Source organism: Mauremys mutica, chromosome 5 (assembly GCF_020497125.1).
Source record: "Mauremys mutica isolate MM-2020 ecotype Southern chromosome 5, ASM2049712v1, whole genome shotgun sequence".
NCBI lineage: Eukaryota > Metazoa > Chordata > Testudines > Geoemydidae > Mauremys > Mauremys mutica.
In genome coordinates this window covers 96219192-96245578 of record NC_059076.1, presented here as the reverse complement: position 1 = coordinate 96245578, position 26387 = coordinate 96219192, and the positions used below count along the sequence as shown (strand labels likewise).

At 41.9% G+C, this 26387-nt stretch overlaps 1 pseudogene; it reads left to right on the top strand.

Moving 5' to 3' along the window:
- The first annotated feature begins 10479 nt into the window (after window positions 1-10479).
- Window positions 10480-26043, top strand: LOC123371782 (annotated as a pseudogene).
- Window positions 26044-26387: the final 344 nt, after the last annotated feature.

Genomic DNA, 26387 nt, shown 5'->3' with positions numbered 1-26387 from the left:
GCAAAACCCATTAAAACTTTTGTTCTTTTTCTTGGTCACATGATGTCCAGTACCATTCAGTGGGGCAGTCTCCCAGTGGAGCCGTTGTAATTAATACACTTTAACAGATATACATCTGTTTGTTTCATCCACCTGTTGCAATAATGTCATTAACCTCATTGTAAGCTTGTGGGGACAGGGACAATTTTTTCCTGTATATTTGTAAGGCTAAGCAGAATGAGACCTCAATCTCTCAAGGAATAATAATTAAATGAATAATCCTACTTATCTATTCCATTAACCTCCCCATGTGTAATGCAAAAATGGTCTTTTATTAAAGACCATACTATAATACTAAGAAATAGCAGTATCTCTTTAAGAATGGGGGGACTGGGAGAGGGCCTGGAAATGACCACAAGGGCCTCCTGTGCAGAGGATGCTCCACAGTGACTGGAATAGCAGCCATAACAAGTCTGAAAAACAGCCATAGTTGGACTGTATTGCTACCCCACAGCCTGACTGTACATTGAGAGGGAATTCTGTGCCAATCACTGCCTAGTCCCTACACAAAGCCCATTTACTCAGCTATTAGATGAATTTCACCCATTACGATCAATAAATATGCATCCAAGTCCAAGAGGGATTGGTTTAGAGAATTCTACTGACTGAATGTTTTTGTTTTATACTCCTTGGGGAATTTTCCATAACACAATACTTAAGCAGCTTTGTAGGGATGTGTTACCATTGAAACTATTAGCCATTTAGGAGTAAATATGAAGTGTGAAACGTGAGTTTGGGTAGTTCTAATAACAAACAGATCAAAAGCAAGTAATCTGAATTTTTTTATGGATAATTCTTTTTGGTGGGTAATTCAGCTCTCTATACATTAAAACATTAGTTTTTCCACTGTGACTGCCAGGAAACTGTAAGCATTTTTAAAGCTGAGGAAACTACAATTGATCTCTCAACCACTTTATATAGTGAGATCATACATAGGTGCTTTATAAGGAGAATACATTTGTGTTTTGTTAAATGGGATTTATACCCATGACCTGCTAGTTCCAAGGCAAACTTGTTACCTACAGCAGTGGTACTCAAAGCCAGACCGCTGCTTGTTCAGGGAAAGCCCCTGGCAGGCCAGACCAGTTTGTTTACCTGCCGCATCCGCAGGTTCGGCTGATCGTGGCTCCCACTGGCCGCGGTTCGCTGCTCCAGGCCAAAGGATGGCCAGCACATCTCTTGGCCCATGCCGCTTCCTGCAGCCCCCATTGGCCTGGAGCGGCGAACCATGGCCAGTGGGAGCCGCGATCGGCCGAACCTGCGGATGCGGCAGGTAAACAAACCGGCCCGGCCCGCCAGGGACTTTCCCTGAACAAGCGGCGGACTGGCTTTGAGTACCACTGACCTACAGAACTTATCACTTCCGTATAAAATACTGCAAATAGTTTGATGTAGTCATCTATTAATATTTTCAACAGGCATAAAGCAGAAGTTGTCTTATTTAAATCAGCGATTTCCTTTGTTTTTTCTCAGAAAATATCAGGCTAGAAAAAAAGTTATTTAAATTTTAGTGGTTAATGCTATTTTGTCAATTTAACTAAAAAACAAACAGCATTTGAACAAAGAATCTGCAGCTTTTGTTAGCAGTGAGACCCTCACATTCCTATGTTTAAATTATATGAGGAAAAAAGTGGGGGCACTATTGGCATTTTTCCCCCAAAACAAGTGCTCCTTAAAAACTTTAAACTACAGGAGTGTCTGCCTTCGTCTGTTTAATATACGTACATTGTGAAATAATGCCATAAGAAAAACAATTGTGAAAATTAAATGAATTACATCTAATGGAAGATGCATTTAAATCTCTGAGTCTGTTTAGAATATTTCAACCAATGACTTAAGTGTTTGGGCTATCTTGCTATGTAAGGCCTTATTTCATGTGTGATGCAGGAAACCTCATTTATTTTATGGAAGTTTGTCATGGCTAAAGTTACGAACAAATGAAATATGGACTTCCTCAGATAAGAATGAAAAGTTAGAGGCTTATAACTTCTAGAGACAGTTTTTCCTCTACTCTTACAGGGGCTGATAACAGTATCAAGACAAGATGGAAGAGTCTGGGGATTTTCCTGTACATTGGCAAATGACTGTTTTTCCTTTCAGCAAAAGAAAAGAGGGGAAAATGCACATTACTGCCTTATTTTAACAGTAAATATCAAAATAAATCCTATAACTTTTCAAATGCTTTGTCTGTCATCTCCCCTTGGTATTAGTACATTAGGTTGCTATACTCATTTTAGTCAACACACACATTTCTTAGATCAGTCTATAGGAACTGAAGGATGGATGCTTTCCTACTTCAATATTTAGGAATTCTCTCCTCGTCAAAATAATCCTTGTCAAAGTAATCATTAATTGTTATGTTTCCAGCACAACTACACTAATGAACATTGATAAGTAGGGTACCCAGACATCCTGTTTTTAAAAGGGCAGTCCCATACTTAAGCCCCCCTGCAGGAGTCCCTACTTTTTCTTATAAACAGGCAAACTGTCCTGCATTTTCTGTCTCCCCCTCATCACTACTGGCGGGTCCTGCTGCTGGTCAGATCCCTGCTTGCCAGCCTCATGCCCACCGGTGGTGAGTGGGGGGAAGTCCAGTGGCCAGCAATGAGGGTGGGTGTCCAAGGCTGGTGGCAGGGCAAAGATGCAGCACATGGGGTTGGTCGCTCCCTCTGCTGGTCCATCAGCACAGCCCCCGCTGCATGCCAGCTCTTGGCCAGGAGGGCCCCGCCCCCTGTCCCATTTCTGGCCAGCACTGGCTGCGCAGTGTGAGCTGCAATGGCTGATGAGTGCGGGCAGGGGCCAGACAGCGGCCAGTTACATGTCACCTCTGCTGTCCATCCATTGGCCCTTTATGTGCTCCCCCTCTCACTGTCCTCTCCCTGCTTTGCCCTTTGCACACCCCCCCCACCACCCAGCTCTGTTACTCCTCCATATCCCCCTGGCAGGGTGCGTCGCACCCCCAGCACTGTGCAGAGAACCAGCCTCTGGTTAGAGCACTCAGCTCACCAACAGCCTGGCCAGCAGGCTCCTTCCTTCCCCCACTGCCTTGGGCTTTCCTAGGCTGCCAGCCCAGCCAAACACCCTCCAGCCCAGGGGGCTGGCCAGGAGGAGCTGAGGCCTGCACCTCTCCAGCCCTCACCTAAGCTCTGTAGTGGCAGTGAAGCAATTTCCAGCCTGTTCACAACCCAACTCTGGAGGCTCCACGGAAGCCCCCAGGACAGGGGCTTATCACCCTCTTCACACACACCCCACCGCCCTGGTCCCTGTGCCCAAGGAGTGCTGGGCTGCTCCATCTCCTAGGCACCCTTCACTGCTGAGCCACCTCTCTGGTCAGGTTGCAGTCAGGTTCCCTGGGCCCTGGTGCACAATGCATCCTTAGGGCTTAACTCCTTCCTGCCCGTGCTGCAGGCGGGGGACAAGAGGTGGCCATGTTATGTCGGTGGCCAGCAGCATCCTGGAGATGTTAGTTGCCTTTCAACACTGTGTGGGCAGAAAGGGACATGCTGCTTCCAGCCACATCGGGGAGCAGGGAGGGGTAGGGCATCTTCCATCTCAGTATCTCAATGTGCATCAAGCATCATTGAACTAAGCTTAACCCCTGAGTTAGATAATGGAGGCACAGAGAGGTCAATTGACCAAGGTTTCACATTGGAAGGCTGTAGCAGAGCCAAGAACACAGCTCTCCTGACTCCCTTTTCTCTGCATTCGCCATAAAAGCAATGTTAGTCATGGTGAAAGCATCTGATATTAACGAGAATAACTACCAGAGGAATTATACATTGTTCACATCTTCTGTGCTGCCAATTATTCAGACAAGACCTCTGTCTACACTTGTATTTCTTTGTGACTAGGTTACGAAAGCAGACATTAGAAAGTGGGTGGGTAATGAACTCTGCTATCCAGAGGGTAGAAAAGAGGTATGCTGGCAGTTACCCACCACACATGTATTTGAGGGCAGTAACTTATTTAAAGGCTGCCAAATTAGACTCATCTTTAATTTTCACTATAGTGAATGACTACACACACCTTTAATTAAATCCTTGTCACGCTGATTTAGAGTCCTAATCATCCAACCATCTAAAAAGGATGTATAATAAGAGTAGTTGCCTTAACATATCACAGCCACGCACAAGAAGCTCATCAGACAAGCCACAAGAAGAGTTAAATAATTTAAAATACACATTTAGGGCTAGAGTAAGAACTTCTGAGTCATAATTATCAGCACTTCCTCAAACAAGTAGTCCCATTGACACTGGTTTCGTCACATGAGTAAGGGGCTCACAATATAGTCTTGATTGGGGAGTATATATTTTAGGGCCCAACCCTGTTCCTATTGAAGTCAGTGAGCTTCTGATCTCAGTTATACTGGTGTAAGTCAGCAACAATTCAGCATAACTCCATAGACTTTAGCTGGTGTAAAACTAGTGTGAGATCAGAATCAGACCCATAGACTCTTCAGAGGAGGAATTTAGTCAAAGCTAATTGGGTTCTTGGCTGGTTGTGTTTCTAGTGGGGATAGGAAGGTTATTCCAAAAATATTAGGAATGTTTTTTCGTTAAATGCAGAAGCCAACATTTTCAAATGTACTGATAGTATTTTGGGCACCCAAATGGTGCACTGCAAATTGTGGCAGGACTGTTGCTCAACAGGAAGAAGGAACTTTAGCAAAAAGCAAATCATGGTGATAATTAGAGGCACAAGGGTCCATGAATTTATCTTTCATGTTGAACTGCCTTCCGTTGCCCTATCACTCCAAAAGGATAGGAAATGGGCTAAGTGAACATTGTATAAAGTCATGGCAGGGGCCTGGAGTACAAAAGAAAAAGTGGAATATTCTCTGCCTCAAGATAAAAAGCAAGATGGCTGACCAGGAAGGGACTAGATAGGGAAGTGATGGCCAGAAAGAGGACACCTGGGTTGACTTAAAATAGAAGCCATCCTTGCTGAGACCCTGACCCCAGAAGCATATAGTATCTTGACATATTATTAATGAGAAGCCAAGAGGCAAAAGAGCCCAGAGGGAGTGTTTGTTTGAATAACCAAGTGTGCCATAGCAAAAGGATGTTCCTCTTCCACTTCTAGCTGTCTCCCTCCCCCATTTCAATGTCCATCACCATCCCTGCCCAAATGGCATTTCTCCTTCTCTTGTAGCAGCCAGCTAGCTGTTTTATTGCTACAGTGTGTAAGGTTGTTGATTGGTGCCATTGTAAAGTATGTATAAATCAATGTATGGGCCTCACTTTCCCCCTTACACTGATGCAGCGGGCAGAGAAATACGAGGTTATACAGTTGTAATTGAGAGTAGAGTTTGGCCTTATATCTTCAGTCTCATTTCATGTCTCAATTCATTGCTGTTAGGCTTTACACCGCAACCCTTGAATTAATGCAATGCGAGTTCCAAGTGTTTCACGTAGCAGCACCTGCACATGGAAACCCATAATAGCCTGTGCAGATTAACAGACTGAACAATAGGTAATTGCACCTGCCTGTGTTCCAGTTTAACCCAGTAGGAGGGATAGCTCAGTGGCTTGAGCATTGGCTTGCAAAACCCGTGGTTGTGAGCTCAGTCCTTGAGGGGCCCACTTAAAGATATGGGGGGAAATCAGTACTTGGTCCTGCTAGTGAAGGCAGGGGGCTGGACTTGACCTTTGGGGGAGGTTGACTGCTACTATTAGTAGGCTGTACTTGTTCTTCTTAAACTTTCAGTTTCAAGGGAACTAGGCTAAGCTTGGTTTCCATAAGTTTTATTAGGTTTTGATTTAAGTTTAAGTTAGTCAAGTAAATCCTAATTTAGTTTTGATAGCTCTTAGCATTAGATTTCTTCTAAGCACTGCGTCCCTCACTCAAGAATTGAGAAACCTGAACTGCAAGGCTGGTTCTGTCTCTCTTACCACCAGGTTATCAAGGAAGGGTGAGAGTATATTAACCAAAGCTTTGTTGCATATAATACTATATTAGCATATGTAACTTTTGAATAGCAGTAATGCAATTTTAGCTTTGTAACTCTGGGTATTTTACCATTTACTTACTATTATTGATTTTAATAAGTCTTTAAGGCTATATCTGTCTCAGTGTGAACTTCCTGTCATACCCCCAAGAGCCCTTTGTAAATTCTGTGGAGCCTGATTCAGGACAAGAACTTTTATCTTCTGATCAAACAGACTGGCGAGCCTAAAACCCATACTAATTAATATTGATGATAATTATTAATATTATAAAAATTAAATTCCCATATTATCCAAATTAATATTATCAGTACACCCTAAATCAGGCTACACAGTACTCAGAAAGGGGGATAGGATGTATGAAGGACAGTTCCAGACTAACTCTGAATTTGCTTGTGTTGGTGACTTTAAGCAACATCCTCCAAATTTGATTGCATGTCCATAGTCACAGGTTTAGTTTTGACAGCTGTGCCATAAACTCCTGAAGGTAGGATTTTATAAAGATGCTGCTGCTTTGCTATAGCAATGGTAGTAGGCTCTTCTTTAATTAAACCCATTGGAGCAGGTTTTCCAATTTATCACAAACTAGACTAATCTCAAGAATCAATGTTTTTGCTTGACTTACTTCACCACAGCTGTGCTGCGGCTACATTTACAGCTCAAAATACAGCAAGCCAGCTGTGCTATTACTCACTCAGCAACAGTTTCTTTTAAACTGAAAACATGAAAATTGCCAATGAAAGATGTGTCATACTATTCCATAGTGATTTGAGCAGTCACTGGCTGTGACTGTATGCTGATTGACGATGGGTAAGGGGTATCATTTACTACCCATGAAAAAGATTTGTTTGTCAGAATATGTGTTATCATATGGTATCTGTGACTTTATCTTGTGCTGCACTGCATGAAACAAAGTAATATAACTGGCCCAAATTCTGTGGTCTTTAATCAAACAAAATATTCATTACACTCTTGCTCAGTAAAGGACTGCAGGATTTGGCACAGCGTTAGGAAGTGTTTGTTTCATATACTAAGATGAACAGTGGTGGTTGTTTTTTAAAAGGAAATTTGTAATTTATAGATTTTTCCCCTCCCTATTTTGTACAACAAGACAAAGCATAAGGGCTTATATCCCTTCTAGCAATTTTTTTGTCCTATCAAATGTAACTAGATATTCTGATTACCTACCTAATCCTTTTTGGATTCTGACTTTCCTTTCAGCCTCAGTGTTACCAAATGATTGGAAAAAGGAAAATATAGTGCCCATCTTTAAAAAAGGGAAGAAGGAGAATCAGCCTACAGACCGATCAGCCTCACTTCAGTCCCTGGGGAAAATCATGGAGCAGGTCCTCATGGAATCCATTTTGAAACACTTGGAGGAGAGGAAGGTGATCAGGAACATTCAACAGATTCACCAATGCAAGTCATACCTGACCAACCTGATTGCCTTCTATGATGAAGATAAGTGGCTCTGTGGATATGGGGAAACAGTGGATGTGATATATCTTGACTTTAGCAAAGCTTTTGATACCATCTCCAAAGTATTCTCACCAGCAAATTAAAGAAGTATGGATTGGATGAATGGACTATAAGGTGGATAGAAAGCTGGCTAGATTTTCGGGCTCAATGGGTAGTGATCAACAGTTCAATATCTAATTGGCAGCCTGTATCAAGCAGAGTCCCCTGGCGGTCAGTCCTGGGGCTGGTTTTGTTCAATATCTTCATTAATGACCTGGATGATGGGATTAATTGCGCCCTCAGCAAGTTCACAGATGACACTAAGCTGGGGGTGGGGGGGAGGAAAGAGAGGTAGATACATGGAGGGTAGGGATAGAGCCCAGAGTGACCTAGACAAATTGGAGGATTGGGCCAAAAGAAATCTGATGAGGTTCAACAAGGACAAGTGCAGAGTCTTGCACTTAGGAGGGAAGAATCTCATGCACTGCTACAGGCTGGGACCAAATGGCTAAGCAGCAGTTCTGCAGAAACGGACCTGGGGATTACAATGGACGAGAAGCTGGATATGAGTCAACAGTGCGCCCTTGTTGCTAAGAAGGCAAACGGCATTTTGGACTGCATTAGTAGGAGCATTGCCGGCAGATCAAAGGAAGTGATTATTCCCCTCCACTAAGCACTGGTGAGGCCACATCTGTAGTGTTGCATTCAGTTTTGTGCCCCCCACTACAGAAAGGATGTGGACAAATTGGAGAGCATCCAGCAGAGGGCAACTAAAATGATTAGGGGGCTGTGGTACATGACTTATGAGGAGAGGCTGAGGGAACTGGGCTTATTTAGTCTGAAGAAGAGTGAGGGGGGATTTGAAAGCAGCCTTCAACTATCTGAAGGGGGATTCCCAAAGAGAATGGAGCTAGGCTGTTTTCAGTGGTGGCAGAACAAGAAGCAATGGTCTCACGTTGCAGTGGGGGAGGTCTAGGTTGGATATTAGGAAACACTATTTCTCTAGGAGGGTGGTGAAGCACTGGAATGGGTTACCTAGAGAGGTGGTGGAATCTCCATCCTTAGAGGTTTTTAAGGCCCAGCTTGACAAAGCCCTGGCTGGGATGGTTTAGTTGGGGCTGGTCCTGCTTTGATCATAGGGTTGGAGTAGATGACCTCCTGAGGTCTCTTCCAATCTTAATCTTCTATGATTCTTTCTTGTGGCAATAAGTTTCACTGGTTAATTATGCACTGTGTAAAATAATAGTTTCCTTTATTTAGTCTAACATTAATTTCCTTTCAATTTAATTGAATGACCCTTTGTTCTTGTATATGAGAAAAGGTAAATTTAGGTGTTCCTTTTTACCTTATCTATACCATTCAATATTTTGCATACCTCTCTCATCTCCTTTTTAAACTAAGCAGCCCCAGTCTCTTCTTATACACAAAAATCTTTTATGTTGCTGATCATTTTCATCAGCTTCAAGTGAACACTTTCTATTTACATTCATTATTGAACTGGGGTGACCAGAACTGAACACTGTATCCCAAATGAGCAAGTTCCATTGTTTCATACAATAGCATTATTCAGAACAAGTACGGACAAATTTGTAATGGCTCCTATATTTCAATGCACTCCTAAAATGACTGCAAGAGTTTGTTTCAGATCCCTTCACCAAGCACACTGCTTTGCTTGAAGGTCTAGAATGTGGTAGCCTTGTCTGCCATAAATTGCTGCTTTTAGCCATGCAAAGAATAAAAAGCAGATTGTCCATACTGCATGCAAGGTTGGAGTCTTCTTAGCAAGGGTATAATCTATTCACACTTTCTCCCTATCTTTCACTCACACATTTCTCTTTTTCTTACACAGAAACAGTGAAACCGAGGCAGAGAGATAATATGATCATGAAAAGATGTGTAGGAAAGGAGGGGTGGAAAAGTGAGAGAGAGCATGAGCGGTGATTATAAATGGGTGGGTATGAAGTGAATGAGGAGGAAGAGCAAGTCAATGCAAACGTAAGATAGAGGGACTGAGTTAATGAAGGGGTAGAATGAATAGAAGACATAATAGTTTAAGATGTGAGGGAATGGAAGTAGGAGAGCCTGTCTGAGAGTTTTAAGATTCAGTTCTAGCAGTCATTCATTCATTCTGCTCACAGAAAGGAGTTAGGGTATTCTCTCCATATGGCCACTACAGTGGCCATGTCATTTTAGATAACCTATTCTCCCTCTCTTTACAAAAACTACAATGATGTTTCCTAATTTCTGGCAGTTTCTAGCTTCATTTAAGCATGGGAGCTGATGCAATCTCACAAGTCATAGCAAAAGCTTACTTACTTTACAGTAACTGGACTTCTTATGGATGCTTTTGTCCACACAGATCCTATTCTGAGTGGATGTGTTTCATGATAGAAACCTAGAAGGCTACTAGTCTGTTTCCCCAGCCTAGGAAGGACTAATGCCATGCCTAGAGTCTTTTTAGACCATTACTTTAAGCATAATGTAGTCTTCAAATGCAATTAAACAGTTCAACATAATTAGTACATAATAACCTAGTCCTTTCCCCTGAACCTGGATTTTCTGGAGGTACAGGGTGGCCTTGCCCTTCACAACAGCTTTCACAGGATCCAGTCTGTTTCTTGCTACTTCTCCTTCAACTGAGCTTTTAGCCCTTTATAGGAATCAGCTGACCCCTTGTCAGATGGATTTGGTAATCCCCTCTCCCTGGCCCAAACACCTGTTTTGTCCATGGACAGGCCTGGCTGGGCCCAGGCTCCTGGCCCTTATATAAAGGAAGACCATGGTGTTACAGAACCCCTCTAACATATGCTACAAATATTGCCTGAGCTCTAGTAGAGTGTACCTTAACTGAATAGGGATGGGGGAGTATGCTCAAAGAATAAGAGATCTTAATATAATTTGAAACCCACATTGATATTCTCTGAGTGGATACTGTCCAATCATTAGATTTACTGCCAAAAACTACAAAAGCTCTGAGACATTTCAAAGGGCTTTGTTCTAGCCAGCAAGAATGACATGGGCATAAGTACACTGAGTCATGAAGCTCAGGAAAACAGAGCGAGGTAAGTGAATAGGGTGGCTTAAACGAAAATCCAAAACAACATTTGGTAAAAAAATTGGGTGTGGTCCTTATGGAAAAATGTATAAGGAGGCTCTGCCATCAAAGCTTGCAAAATTCACTCACTCTGTGAGCTGGAGTGATAGCCACTAAAAATACTGTCTTTATAGAACAGTGGTTTTGAACCTGTGGCCTGCAGACGGTCTAAGATTTCCAAAGGGGTCTGCACCACCATTTGAAATATTTTAGAGATCTGCAAATGAACAAAGGTTGAAAACCACTGTTATAGAAAGATCATACATAGAACAGGATAATAAAGGTTTCAAAGGAGGGTCCATTAAAGTTATTAATACCACATTCATCTCTCAGATAGGAAAGGAATCTCTGAATGGTGAAAACAAATGAGACCATCCCTTTAAAAACTGGAAACCAGAGTCGAGAGGGGCAGGGAGAACTGAATGACCTTTGATCTGAGGGTGGAATGCACAAAAAGCTGCCGCATGCACCTTAATGAAGTGATTGACAGACCAGAATGTTTCAAGGATAACAGGTGGTCCAGAATAGCTGAGAAGAGTCCTCTTGCTGAATAAGTTTCTGGTTAGAGCATATTGAAAAATGCCTCCACTTAGCCATATATGATTGTCTTATAGAGACTTTCCTACTATCAATAAAGGCTTCTGGAACAGCTGAACAGGGTTCTTGAACAGTTTCAGGTTAGCTGAATCTTTGACCCTGTCATAGGTCTCACCCCCACTTAGAGCTGTTGGGTTCCAAAATGGGGACCTGCACTGGTTTCCCTCTAAACTAAAAATCCTAGTTTAGATCTGGTAAAAGCTGCCACCACCCAATCAGGTACGTGGATTGGGACACAGTCCTTCCCCAAAATCCTTGGGGATCCCAAGAGCCCCAAATCTATGGAGTTCTTACACCCAGGAGAAATAAACCATTCCCCCCTGCTTCCTCCCCCCTCCCTTTTCCTAGGAGAGATACCGGGATCTAACTACAGAGGGATGCCTCCCCCTCCCCTTTCCCTGAGAATCCACCCAAAGAAAGATTAACCAAGTCCTTTACAGAAAAGATTTATTAAAAAATAAAAGAAAGTCACTGTCTCTGTAACCAAGATGGAACAATATACAGGGTCTAAACTTATCAATCTCTGGAGAGAATTCCCCCTCCTTTCTTTCTCAGTAAAAGCAATAACAGTACAGACTTAAAGTAATTCTATAGCAAAACACAGAATTGCAAATACAGAAATAAAAGTATAAGAATACTAGTTCCTTGCTAATACTCACTAGCTTGAATAGAAGAATTTATTGCAGAAACCTGGGAGGACTTGATTAAGATGTCTGGACTCTCTTAATTCCCAAGAGAGACTCCCCAAAACAAAGAACAGGAAAAAAAAATTTCCCTCCACAGGGATTTGAAAATATCTTGTCCCTCATTGGTCCTCTGGTCAGGTGTCCACAGGTACTGCTTGTTAACCCTTTACAGGTAGACAAAAACCTTAACCCTTAACTAACTGTTTATGACAGACCCCCTTTGTGGTCTTCCTCAAGGGCACCCACTTAAGATTTCAGGCTTCCTAGCCATCATTTCTCTTGGGTGAAGACCCAAGTCTCCCTCATGAGGGGGATTTAGGCTTGCAGTCCCTCTGCACCTCATTGTGACTTCTCCAACAGCTCTGAATGGGGTCCAATCACTGTGGTTAACCTTTCTTCAGGGACTACAACAGTGTACACTAGTTACCGACCAGCCTTCATAAAGCAAAGTGCTTTTTATTTTTAGAGCAAAAACATTACAGAGAAAAATAATAAATAAATGAAACTGCACATATGCTAAAACCTTACCAGACGTCACACCCAAATTCAACAGAGGGCTGTGGTAGGTATCAGTTTCCCACATACCTCTACTGAATTGTATGGTCTTGAAACAAAACCAGACATGAACAGAAACAACCTTGGGGCATTTCAGCACTCTCTTTATACAGCTCTTTATCCTCTTTGGGCCTTTGTCTTTGGACTTCTGTAACAAGTAATCACCAATCAGTGGCCCTCTTCTCTGGGTGAAGCTTTAAAGGGCTTTTGGGGTGGGGATATGCATGTTGTTGTATTTTGGCATAAACAGAGTTGGAGAATTTGCTTTAACCTCACTTCAGGGATTCCCTAGAAAACCCACTTACCATTTAGTGTGACAGAAGTCCATGCCTGTGTGGCACGTTTCAGTGTAGTCTTTTGAACTAGTTACACTTCCCAGCACTCACACCTGACACACCAGTGAGCAGTTCTTTTCATGCAAAGTCCACCAGATGGCTTCCATGCTGTCAAGTGTAGATATTTTTGGGTCTGGGTAAAGTACTAGGCTCTGGTTTTGAGAAATTATATTGAAAGGATTGGAAGCCAACAAGATGGGTGGGTTGAAAGGTGTTTTAGATCAGAAACCCAGAACAGATGAGGCCAAACAGAAGCTCTTAATATCACCTTGTCCTGGGGAATTAAAGGGATGGGGGGAAAGACATATAAGATGCTTTGATCCCATTGAAATGAGAGATTCTACTAGAACTCAGGGATATGGGAGAGTCAGGTTCAAGTCCCTGATCCCATTAATATTTATTAATATTTATTTATACAAAGTGGAATAGCACCAACAGGAGAGATTGAGAGACCCACTCCAGTAGAGCCAATAGGTTAGGGCACTTTCATGGGAGGTGGGAGACTGGGATTCAAGTCCCCTCTGATCTGAAGCAGGAACAGGGATTTGAAGCTGAGTTGTCACATACTGGGTGGGTGCCCTGACCACTGGGCTTATGGCTATATGGGGGTGAGGGGGTCTCTGTCCCTCTCTAGGTTTTGTGGGTGTGTGGTGTGATTTGTTTTGTTTGACAAGAAAGGCCTGTCCTAGCATTAATCTGTGAGCTGGGGTAGAACAGCCTAATCCCCTCTTCGAACAGTGGGTCTCCTCTTCAAGAGATAGCTGGAAGGTCTGCTTCCCCGTCTGTTTAAAGTGTAAATTCATCTTTGCTAAGGGGCACAGAAGCCAGCTATTGCCTATGCACAATGGATGCAAATCTTGCAGCTCAAATCACATATAAAAATATAGCAGAGGGGATGACCTAACTTTCAAAACATGTTTTAAATCAGTGATATTCAGACTTTAGTGATTCAGGAACCAAATTAGTCATCAACATTACCCAAAAAAGCCATAGTAGAGTGAAATCATTGTTCATTTACTGTGGTACTATATATTCATACTTATACAGTATGATAGGGAAATATTAAGTGTGTGTGTGTAAATGTTATTCTGGCAGAAAATAAGATAACTTAATTGGTTAATAACATAGTAAAAGCATCCTGATTGGTTAATAACTTTGGTTAATAATTCAGTCACCCAGTGTTTTAATATCATGTGCTGCAAAGAGTCGCAGGAGACACATTAAAGAGCCACTTGCGGCTCTCAAGCCTCAGTCTGAGTATCACTGTTTTAGGCCCTTGTATTGAAATCTGATGCTACATTAGTTTTAATAATTAGCTAAGCTATTCTTTGGTTACAAGTACAGAAATATAAATACTGTACAGTCAAATTACAGTTTATTCAGTTAAACAGTTGCTCTCAGGTAGACCAAAATTGAAATATATTTGATCCTAATGTACATGGTAAAATGAATTGTGTACAGTTGGGAGGCTTATTTTAAAAATAGCTGGTAATGTGAATATTTAATCACATCATCTGATGTGTTGCATAATTTAGTACATCAGTTAGCACTTTCAGCAGAAAAGTATTCAGTAATATTTTTATCATATGTTAATCCTGACAGAACTAAAATGAATGAAAAGGATTGATGTCTTGGTTATAGCATGACAAGCTCCATTCTTAACTTGCCCTGTTTTCAGTCAATTTCTTGGATTAGGTAGTAAATGTTTTTTAGCCATTTTGGGATAAGCATGCATCCAGGTTTAATAGAAATTTGTAATTTGCCCTGTGCACTTTTACAAATTCCTCAAGGGGGCAACAATTGTTTAGAAGACTGCTTATAATCCCTGACTCCATTACAAGTTCATTTGAAGGTGTTGCTGGGGCTATGTCTGCTCTCTCTATTGTTTGTCTGACTGTGAAGGTGATTCATGTTCACCAAGCCCTTAATAGATTCATGTCTTCTCCTGGATTCTCTCCTTTCCCAGGCCGTAGATGTTTCCTAAATGCCTTTTTTCCAGCTTCAGCTGACCTAAAGTTTGGGAACTTCAATGTGTGATCAGCGCTGGGTCAATACTGGTTTTTTTCCCCTTCCACAAATATTTGTTCAAATTTTAAAATGGATTTGCTTCAGCCAGGTTCACACGCCTTTGGTGTTTGCTTTCCATGAACATTTGGGCAAGTGCATTTCATTATACTTCCCTGGAACTGGGCCAGCTGGTGGTTCTCATATCATTCAGGATAAAAAGCTGTATTTTTACAGCTTTACAATGTTACTTTTTTCTACACCTGTGCATCTTCTTACCCCCACCATTCCTTTGAAGGAAGATCATCACAACTGAAACAACTGGGGCTACCAGCCCACCTTTGTACACACCCTGTCCAGGTGAAGTTCTATCAATCTTTGCCTGCTGGCCTTGTTAACATTGCTTTGTCATGTTAACTGTCTTGACTGAAAGATCACAATGAATCCATCTACCTCTGCTTTTAGCTATGCAGGCTTATTTAATTCATTGTTAATGTTTATTCTACCCCCATAGCATTAGGACTCATTGACAGTTTAATTGACTAATTTACAAACCAGGTATAGTGCTTATTACTGTGACCAATCTTGGAGCACACAGAGGGTCCTGAGACAAGTGTTGAATGACCAGAGGTCTTTCTGTGACAGTGTACCCCATAAGGCTTTATGGGGGGGTGGTGCTTATAAATGTATGTATGATATAACTGGAATAGGGTTTTGCTACATATGCCATGTAACATATCTATGTAAAGGTTATGATCTACTGGTTATGTTCATCCTAGTTGTATGCAGGCACCATTTGTGTGTTCAAAGTTATGAACATTGGCTGTATAATTGCTTGATTTCTAAGTAGCCTTAGTTAGAACATTTGGTCACTTCTTGGGAAAGGAATGTGCAAATTAAGTGCTCAATCAGGAAGCACTTAACAGACAAAAGAGCTTGGAAGACTCCAATTCACATAAGAAGTCTACCTAAGAAGGTTCAAGGTAGCATGTGGGTAATGGCTGCTACCTGCAAGTCCTGAGTCATGCATGGGCATGTGACTTGCCCATGTGATTCCAAATCTCCATTTTGTGACTGGATTCTACACAGGGTGAGGAGGGGGTCTCCATGCACAAGAGAAAGTCTATTTAAACCCCTGGGAGACCACTCCATTTTGTCTTCAGCTGGCTAAAGAACAAGCCTCTCCACCCCACAGGATACTTGAAGGAAACTGGAACAAAGGACAGTAACTACAGGGGGTGTGAGTGATTGCTGGACCCAGGCTAAAAGGAGATTAGTCTGTAAAAGGGAGCATTCTGGAACTGGTTAGGACCTTATCTGTATTTAGTTTGATTAGACATAGATTTGCATATATTATTTTATTTTGCTTGGTGACTTACTTTGTGCTGTCTGTTGCTACTTGGAACCACTTAAATCCTACTTTCTGTATTTAGTCAAATGGATTTATTTGGGTTTAGACCCCATTGGGAGTTGGGCATCTGAGTGTTAAAGACAAGCACACTTCTGTGAGCTGTTTTCAAGTAAACCTGCAGCTTTGGGGCAAGTAATTCAGACTCTGGGTCTTTGTTGGAGCAGACAGGAGTGTCTGGCTCACCAAGACAGGGTGCTGGAGTCTTGAGCTGGCAAGGAAAACAGGAGCACAGGTAGTCTTGGCACATCAGTTGGCAGCTCCCAGGAGGGTTTCTGTGATCCAACCCGTCACAGTTTCCTCATCTTTTGCTCAGGCAGACACTCATTAACTTCATTTGGAGTTTGCTTTAGTAAAAACTATGTGATGATGCCAGGACTTGACACAATATGTTTTTTTTTCCTGCTGAATATCTGTTTGGGTATGGAGTCCGGTGGCACCTTAAAGACTAACAGATTTATTTGGGCATAAGCTTTTGTGGGTAAAAAACCTCACTTCTTCAGATGCATGGAGTGAAAGTTACAAATGCAGGCATTATATAATGACACATGAAGAGAAGAGAGTTACCTCACAAGTGGAGAACCAGTGTTAACGGGGCCAATTCGATCAGGGTGGATGTAGTCCACTCCCAATAATAGATGAGGAGGTGTCAATTCCAGGAGAGGCAAAGCTGCTTTTGTAATGAGCCAGCCACTCCCAGTCCCTATTCAAGCCCAAATAAATGGTGTTAAATTTGCAAATGAATTTTAGTTCTGTTGTTTCTCTTTGAAGTCTGTTTCTGAAGTTTTTTTGTTCAAGTATGGCTACTTTTAAATCTGTTATAGAATGTCCAGGAAGATTGAAGTGTTCTACTGGCTTTTGTTTGTTACCATTCCTGATGTCCGATTTGTGTCCATTTATTCTTTTACATAGGGACTGTCCAGTTTGGCCAATGTACATGGCAGAGGGGCATTTCTGGCACATGATGGCATATATAACATTAGTAGATGTGCAGGTGGATCAGCCCTTAATGGTGTGGCTGATGTGGTTGAGTCCTCTGATGGTGTCGCTACTGTAGATATGGGGACAGAATAGGTAACAAGGTTTGCTACAGTGATTGGTTCCTGGGTTAGTGTTTCTGTGGTGTGTAATTACTGCAGATTATTTGCTTCAGGTTTGGGTATGGATTGTCTACTATATAATCACCAGAAAGTATTAGGAAAATAAGTATTTTCTCATGTTCTCTTGTAAGCTTGCTGTCATTCCGAGAAGAACTTGTCCAAAAAAAAGTATGAGCAAACTGTCCTAAGTTTACAGAACTAGCCCTTTCATATGAGCTAAAGCTAGTGTTCATTGAGGAAAGACACTGATGGCAAAGAGCACAGCACACACATTGCTTTAAGAGTCAGTTGCAAAGCACAGTTCCTCGGAAGCTCTGTGATGTTTTCCTAGTCCATACATCACACATCAATGATGTGTGACTTTGTAAGATAAAGGAAAGGAGACATACTGTTAATCCGTGTAATCAGAAAGAATACACAGGATATTTCTCTTGTACATTTCCAAACATCTGATGGAAAAGTACAACAGCAGCTTTCTGGCAAACATATTCAATTTGAAATTACTAAAATACCTGCCACTCATATCTAAGAAACAGAGTTATACACATGCAATCTGCTGGCAGAATTTAATACTATATTTAGTGGCTATATTTCTTGGCTGGCCTGAGATTGTTGTGTGTGATCTTGCATATCATCTCACATTAGTACGTGCTGAAGAAGTAACAATGAACTGGAGGGTTAACCTGTAGATATGCTTGTATATTCTTCTGGGGCAATTGCTGGAACAGGTTGTGCCACACGTTTACTGCAAAACTTCTACCTCATGTATTGTCTATATATGAGAGAGTATTCTCAAAAAAAAACAAACCCTACTGATTAGAGAGCATGGAAGGCCTGGCACGGGTGTGTTGTGAAAACAAAAAGGTAAATATTCAAACTTTCTTTGAGTTGAAAATCAAATTAGAAAAGGTAAGAGGGACTATAGAAATAAAATAGTTTTAGCATGAATCTTGTTCAGGTGAAACTTTATCACCTATTATAATAGCTGAATATTATACAGAGAGATTAATTACCATGGATATTGAGTATAGGTAATACACTTATCAGAATTTGCCAACAGCCAGAATTTGAAATTGGGATCCCAGTGAGATGAGTTATTTACTTCATAAATCACACTCACTGGCTCGTTTGTCTTACCCTTGAAGGCAGTTTGAACTCATAGACACGGACATTGATTCTTTTTCTGCTCAATCTTGCTAAACCTTGTACTGCTTTTATGGGTTTGTTTTAAATATCCATAAGAGCATTTAAGATTTTGCTGTGTTTGTTGCTTATTGTAACTGACTTTTTTGGCAACAGGTGCAGCTGTGACTGATGAGGTCTGCTACTGCCAAAAGCAGTTTTAAACCAAGCCTTGAAATATTATATAATGGGCTTGATTATTCTCCCCTCAAAGCACTCAGTGTTGTTGTCATACTCTTAGGGATTAAAATCCCTATAAATCAGTGTGAGCTAATGTCTTAGAACATGGATTGCTAAGTCTTTGCAAATATGCTACTATGGTAAACTGTGCTCCCAAAAAACAAACAACAGATATTGCTTTTATGCCCAGACAATCAACCACCCACCCAACTCTCTCAGTAGTTTTCATAGATCTTTAAGGCCAGAAGGATCCACTAGGGTAATCTAATCTGACCTGCTCCATAATTTATGCCATAAAACTCACTAAATAATTTCTGCATTAACCCCATCATTTCATTTGAGCTAGTGTATCTCTTTTAGAAAGATATACAATGTTGATTCAAAGACTTCAAGTAATGGATGACCTACTGCAGACCTAGGTAAGTTATTCCAATTGTTAATTATCCTCACTGTTAAGAATATTCACCTTATTTCTATATGAATTTATCTAGCTTCAGATTCAAACCCTTAGGGGAAAAAGTAGGAATAACTAAATCTGCTAGATTTAAGAGCCATCTACTATCAGAATTTTCTTCCCTGCATAGGTAGTTGTAGACTGATCAAGTCATGTTTTAACCTTATCTTGAATAAACTAAATAGATTCGACTTCTGTTGTCTCACTATAAGGCATGTTTTGCAGATCATTACTGAACACTCCAATTTCTCAACATCTTTTCTGAAGTGTTGGCACCGGAAATCAACACTGATTTAATAAAGTACAAAGAAAGTGCAGGAAAAAAACAAAGCAAAAGACCACCACAGGTAGGATCCCTCACTACTTTTCCTCATATTCTCCTATGAGGCAATCATGGGAGTCCGGGAGGCACACAAATCTCCCAGTGTCAGCGCCTCCATTTCTGCTTCACTGCAGACATATTAGGACTTAGTTCCATCACTGCCATTCCTCTATTCATTTTAGACCTTTCAGGAGCTACAAGGAGAAAGCTCACCCATTGCCCCTTTCCAGACCCCCATCCCTTTGGGAATCACCAATGAAGTTATTATTTTCCTATGCATCCTCCCCTACTTGTTTATCCATCTCAAGTTGTCCTCCCCAACATCCTCAGCTTACCACCAGCCTTTGGTTTTAGCCCCCTTAAGTGGAACTGGAATATTGACCCATGTATGCCTATGCCAGGCACAGATTAGAGAATAGATAATGTAACTCTGATTTTTTTTAAAAAAAAAAGCTCCAGAGGTGATCCTGGCAGTTACAGGCCAGTAAGCCTAACTTCAGTACCAGGCAAATTGGTTGAAACAATAGCAAAGACGGAATCAGACACATAGATGAACATGTGTTGGGGAAGAGTCAACGAGCCTTTTTTAAAGGGAAATCGTGCTTCACCAATCTATTAGAATTCCCTGAGGGGGTCAACAAACATGTGGACAAGTAAGATCCAGTGGATATAGTGTATTTGGATTTTCAGAAAGCTATTGACAAGGTCCCACAGCAAAGGCTCTTAAGCAAAGTAAAGAGTCATGGGATAAAAGGAAATGTCCTCCCATGGATCAGTAACTGGTTAAAAGATAGGAAACAAAGGGTAGGAATAAATGGACAGAGGTGAACAGCGGGGTTCCCCAAGGATCTGTACTGGGACCTGTAATGTTAAATATTTTCATAAATGATCTGGAAAAGGGGTTGAACAGCAAGGTGGCAAAGTTTGCAAACAATACAAAATTACTAAGCTAAGCCCAAAGCTTACTGAAAAGATACAAAGGGATCTCACTAAACTGAGACTGGGAAGCAAAATGGCAGATGAAATTCATTGTTGCTAAATGCAAAGTAATGCACATTGGGAAAAAAATAATCCCAACTATACATATAAAATGATGGGGTCTAAATTAGCTGTTACCACTCAAGAAAGATCTTGAAGTCATCATGGATGGTTCTCTGAAAACATCTTCTCACCATGCAGTGGCAGTCAAAAAAGCTGACAATGTTAGGAACCATTAGGAAAGGGAGAGACAATACAACAGAAAATATCATAATGCCACTATATAAATCCATGGTATGCCCACATGCAGTTATAGTCACCCCATCTCAAAAAAGATATTAGAATTGGAAAAGGTACAGAGAAGGGCAACAAAAATGATTAGGGATATGGAACAGCTTCCATATGAGGAGAGATTAAAAAGACTGGGATTGTTCAGCTTAGAAATGAAGTGACTAAAGGGGGGGATATGATAGGCTATAAAATCATGAATGGTGTGTAGAAAGTGAACAGGCAAGTGTAATTTACCCCTTCACCTAACATAAGAACCAGGGGTCACCCAATGAAACAAATAGGCAGCAGATTTAAAACAAACAAAGGAAAGTTCTTCACCCAACACACAGACAACCTGTGGAAATTCTTGCCGGGGATGTTGTGAAGCCAAAAATATAACTGGATTAAAAAAATAATTAGATAAGTTCATGGAGAATAAGTCCATCAATGGCTATTAGCCAAGATGACCAGGGGCACAACCCCATGCTCTGGGTGTCCTGAACCTCTGACTGCCAGAAATTGGGACTGGATGACAAGGGATGGACCACTCAATAATTGCCCTGTTCTTTTCATTTCTTCTGAAGAACCTGGCACTGGCCACTGCCAGAAGACAGGATACTAGACTAGATGGACTGTTGGTGTACCCAGCATGGCCATTCTTGTGTTCTTATGCAGTAGCCTTTGGCACCTTGAAGGGGCTCTGACGTAGGGCAGCCTTGTCTCTGTTTACTTCCTCCTGCCTATACTGTTGCAGAGGCATTGCATCCAGGCTCAGGGTAGACTCCAGATTCACTGGTCCCTACTCCTCTCCTTGCCCACACACTGTGTACATGATGGCATTCCATGAACAGTTGTACATCACGCACATCACAAGGCACCTACAACTGTACGAGACCTATAGCAGCCATTTTGGTTGGGGTGGGTGGGGAGGAATAGGAAACCTAGTGGAAAAAGGAGTGAGAATTCATAAGGTTAGAATAGCAGGCCAAAAGCCAGAGACAAGGTAGGTGCGCTTTACAGACCCATTTCCCTATACTGGATAAGTCCCAAGAAAGAACTCTTTAGTGAATGTTTATCCTCCTATCCTGACTATTTCTCCAGTCCCTAGTGTTGTGGTGATGGAGGTTGGGCCAAATTCATTGCGATTGTCCCCCAGTGCCACCATGGGAGTAGAGAGCCACCTTGCAAATGGATATACAGAGGCAGTGCTAGCTGATTGGGGGCCCCCCTACACAACACTAAAACGCCAACAGTGGGCTGCTCGGGACCCTAAACAACTGCTTAGTCTGCTTATGTCTACCGCAAGCTCTGTGGATATAGGACTTTTGGGAGAGGCCTCTAGGAAAGTTGCTTCCAGCTCTTCATGCCACATTTTGCAAGAATCACAGGCACTGAGTGAGTAAGCAAGGATGGAAGACACATGACAGCTATGAAGATTTTTCCTCATTGATATGTAAGGAAGGTCATGTGAATCTGAATTTTAGATCAACAGCCATGCCTTCAAATAGCTGCTATGGGATTTTTTTTTGTATTGATTGTCTCAAAGTTACTGAATTTTTGCTAGTGCTGCAGTTGACTATATGTGATCAGTGAAAGTTGAAACTGCTGCTTGCCATAGATGTCCATTCAGTAAGCATTCTCTGTAATACAGCAAAGTCCAGAGGCTTGAATTTTTCTATCAGAGAAGTGTATGTCAATCCTGACCTGAGGCCTGTGGTATTCTCTCCAGAAAATTAGGTTCTCAGACGTCTCTTGCAACAGTGCCTCAGCCTCATGTGGTAAAGATCACCCTGGCAGTTCAGCTCAGCTCATTTTATAGAAAGGAATTACCCATAATCCTTCACTGATAAAGATTGAAAAAAAAATCAAGAATAGAATGGCCACCCACTCCTAGACTACATTTCCCAGAATACCACAAAGGGGATAATGCTTCTCTATCTCACAACATGTAATAAGGAGGAAACCATTAATGCGTGAGGTGCTCAGATAATGTAGTGACAAGTGTCAAAAAAGAGTCAATAACTAGATTATAAAACCACCATTTGGCACCCTAAAAGATGACTAATTATTTAATGGCATCCATTACGGTAGCTTCCAGAGGTCCCACGATTAGGGATTCTATGGTGCTGGGCACTGTATAAACATAGAGGGAGACAGAAGAGTTTACAATCTAAGAAGACTAAAATCTGTAGGTATTCACCTAAAACCACCAGTTATTTTCACAATCACAATCACCAAATATCAGTAGGACAGTAACCAGTGATCTGAAGAAAGGCTCCATTTTCCTTCACACATCCAGTCCCCATAACTGAGGTTCATCATTTAGCATTAACCCTCAGTTAGTAAGCTAGTATGTGTACTGACAAAGTGAATATGAGAAGGGTTCGAAATACAGGCCAAGGGGAAAGTTATTGTTTAACCTAATGCATATCCTCTTTGAAGCTCCTCGTGTAACAGCCACCTTTCATTCATGAAGAGTGCTAGAGCAATGAAACAGATAGTGGAAACAAGAGAAGCCTTTGCCCAAAACAAAGTCATGTGCAAGGCTGGAGTAGGAGTTGGGCCATGCAGCCCAAGAATGTTCTGTGATCTGGTAAACTCAGGGAAGGGGTTTGATTGGATTGGAGCACTGTGAAAGAAGCAGCAAGAAACACCACAGAAGCCAACAGAGACAACAGAAAGCCAAGACCTAACACAACAAACACTGTGAACGTGTCACTGAGAAGAATCCGAGAGAGAGCAAACAGTTTGGGCCGAGTACTGACTGAACGAGGCACAGAAACGCTCTCATTTGATTCCTGCTGAAGTCAGGTATAGAGGACTTTATATATTTTTGTAAACAAACAGGATTGAATCAAAGAAATACCTGCCTCCATCATCAATTTCTCCTCCTAATGCAAACAACTTGCAGGTTCCCACATTCTGGCTAACCACTCAGGTCAAAAGAAGCAACAATAGCCAAAGGCAGCCAGCGGGCACACCAGATGTCACTGAACAGTGAACTGTGCAATACAAAACAATTAGATATTTTCCAACTTCAGTTATTGCCCTTATTTTACAAACTATTTCTTCTAGGTTTAGGGCCTTTTCTCACTGCAAATATTTCCTTTGTTATTCTATTTGTTGAATTTGGGTTCTTATACTGTATTCATCACTATGATATCAAGTTACCTTCTAGTGGTACTTCAGGTAATGTGACTGGCAGCATTCATATCTGCTCTTCCCATCTCTGTTCTTCATCCCAAAGGCAAAAATAGGAAGTAGGAGGGAGCTACATTGCAGAGCTGAGTTAATAGCTGAAGATACAAAAAAAGTTGCCGGTAAAAAGAGAAAAAAGAGTCAGTTAAGATTAGAGTTCTACATCGTTCTCTTTTACCTTTGTACACACCATCAAGTTGATCCCCCTGGTTGAATTAAATGGGAGCTATGTTTTTTACTGACTCTCTTGAATTGGACCTGGGTTGTCAGACAGGAATTGTTGATTAGGTTGGGGGCGGGGTGGTTATCTCATGGCTGAACAGAGAGAAGCAGGCAGTCTACAGCAGACAGACTACTGCTGGCTTGAGAGGGGACGTTGTGCTGAGAAAACTGGCAGGAGGAGAGAGGGTTTATCGGCACCTCACTCAGTTCCCCTCCAGACCAGGTGCACTGCCATGGGTTTAGGAGGTGGATCCTAGAAGAAGAGGAAGGGCTGTGCCTGCATCCTGCCCTCCTCATGCTGTACCAGCAGGGCTAGCCTATGAGGGCAGAATGAGCCAGCATTGGCACAAGATTGCAGCTGGAGACATTGAGTGTATAATGTCAGCCAGCAGATGCTGCTGCTGTGCAGCACTCTTTCACCCTGAATGCAACAACCTGAGGCAATGGCTGAAGTTGCTACCAACCCACTGAGCAAATACCTGGCTGTCCATTGGCTATGTTGGGCCTGACCAACAGTAAAAACAGTCTCTCATATGCATATCATACAAACCCACAGAACATTCAGGCTTCATGATTAAGCAGAAAAATTAAGAAACCCAGGGTTGCATTTGCAGCCTTAACTCTCCCCCCTTGTGCATAGACACTACAAGGTCAGATTTAATTATACTGTTCCTCAGGGTAGCGATCGGTTTATTGGGGATTGATATATCGCGTATCATCTAGACTCGCTATATCGATCCCCGAACGTGCGCCCGTCGACTCTGGAACTCCACCAGGGCGAGCAGCGGTAACGGAGTCGACAGGGGGAGCCACGGACGTCAATCCCGCGCCGTGAGGATGGGAGGTAAATCGGAATAAGATACTTTGACTTCAGCTACGCTATTCCCATAGCTGAAGTTGTATATCTCTCATCGACCCCGCCCCTAGTGTAGACCAGGCCTACGATAAAGAAAAAATAAGGAACTATACTGCATTGTCTACAGCATTAGACACATGCTTTAGGTCCATAGCACCTTAGGAAGCCCACAGAAGGGAGCCTTTCTTACATGCACTCCACAGCTGGCAATGCTCTCTCTTCCACAGCTGGCCTTCTAATCTACTAGTGATCCAGCTCTGAGTCAAACTATTCCCTCTTATATTCACAGAGGGAACATATTCAAATCCTGTTTTTCTATTTGTTCTGGTGACAACAAGCACTTTTGTAACTTGATGAAATATCAAAACGTATAGCCACTCTGACTAAAGGCTAAGCCAATACATCAAGGCTATGGCTCATGAGCAGCAGCTGTTAAATTCTTGACAAACAGCTCCTAGTTTTTCTCTGATTTGAAAAGGTCATGTATCAAGCTATGAGTACTTATGCTTTTGTTCTCTCATCTGCAGATGGTTAGAGAGAGGAATCCTGAACTATTTGAGAGGGTTTTTTTTAAACAAATACACACTATTTAGAAAAAGATAGAAATATTACATGGTCACTGCTCTTCTTCTCTCATGCAACCCTACTGACTCCAATGGGGCTGCATAGGTATCTCTGACAGCAGAATTCAACTCTGTTTTCAGATGCTTTTTCTGTTTGTGTTTCTGTGAACAGTGGTGGCTGTGGTGAAGAAGTGTCGCAACCTTGGGCTGAGGGAAACAAGGTGGCAAAGTGAGGGCTAAGGCAAAGTCTCGTTCTTCTTGGGCTGGCTTGCAGTTCCCGGTGGGCCATGTTCATTGGCTTCTCTAGAATGATAATTATGCTGAGCGAGTTGGAGCTGGAGCCCCTGTCTATATGGCTGCCATCTTAGAATATCTGACTGCTGAGGTCCTCGAGTTAGCTGGCAACACTGCTCGAGATAAAAAAAACAAAAACAAAAACCCAGGATCAGCCCCCATCTGCAGCTCGCCATCCGTAATGACGAGGAGCTCAACAAGCTACTGGGGAAAGTCACTATCTCTCAAGGGGGTGTTCTGCCCAACATCCAGGATGTGCTGCTGCCTAAGAAAACCAAAAGTCATAAAGCCAAGAGCAACTAAAAGTGACCTAGAGGAAACAAAAATCCAAATCTGTGCTTAAAATATATATATATTTTTAAGTAGAGCATTGTTGGTACAGAGCTTCAGTTCTGGTAATGCTATCTTCTTGTAGTTAGTGCTATGTTTTCCCAAACACACAAAGCCAAAGAAGTATCTCTCACACTAGATCTCTCTATCTAGGTGTAACATAGTACCTATTTCCAAGGCATAAGAACATGCGCAAGAATTCTAAAGGGTATGTGAGAGATATAGCTTGCTCATGCTTCACTCTTTCTTCTATCTACCAGCGATTGGACTTTTTGTTTTTAGCTATAGGGGGAAGGCTCAGCTGAAGAGTTTTGAAG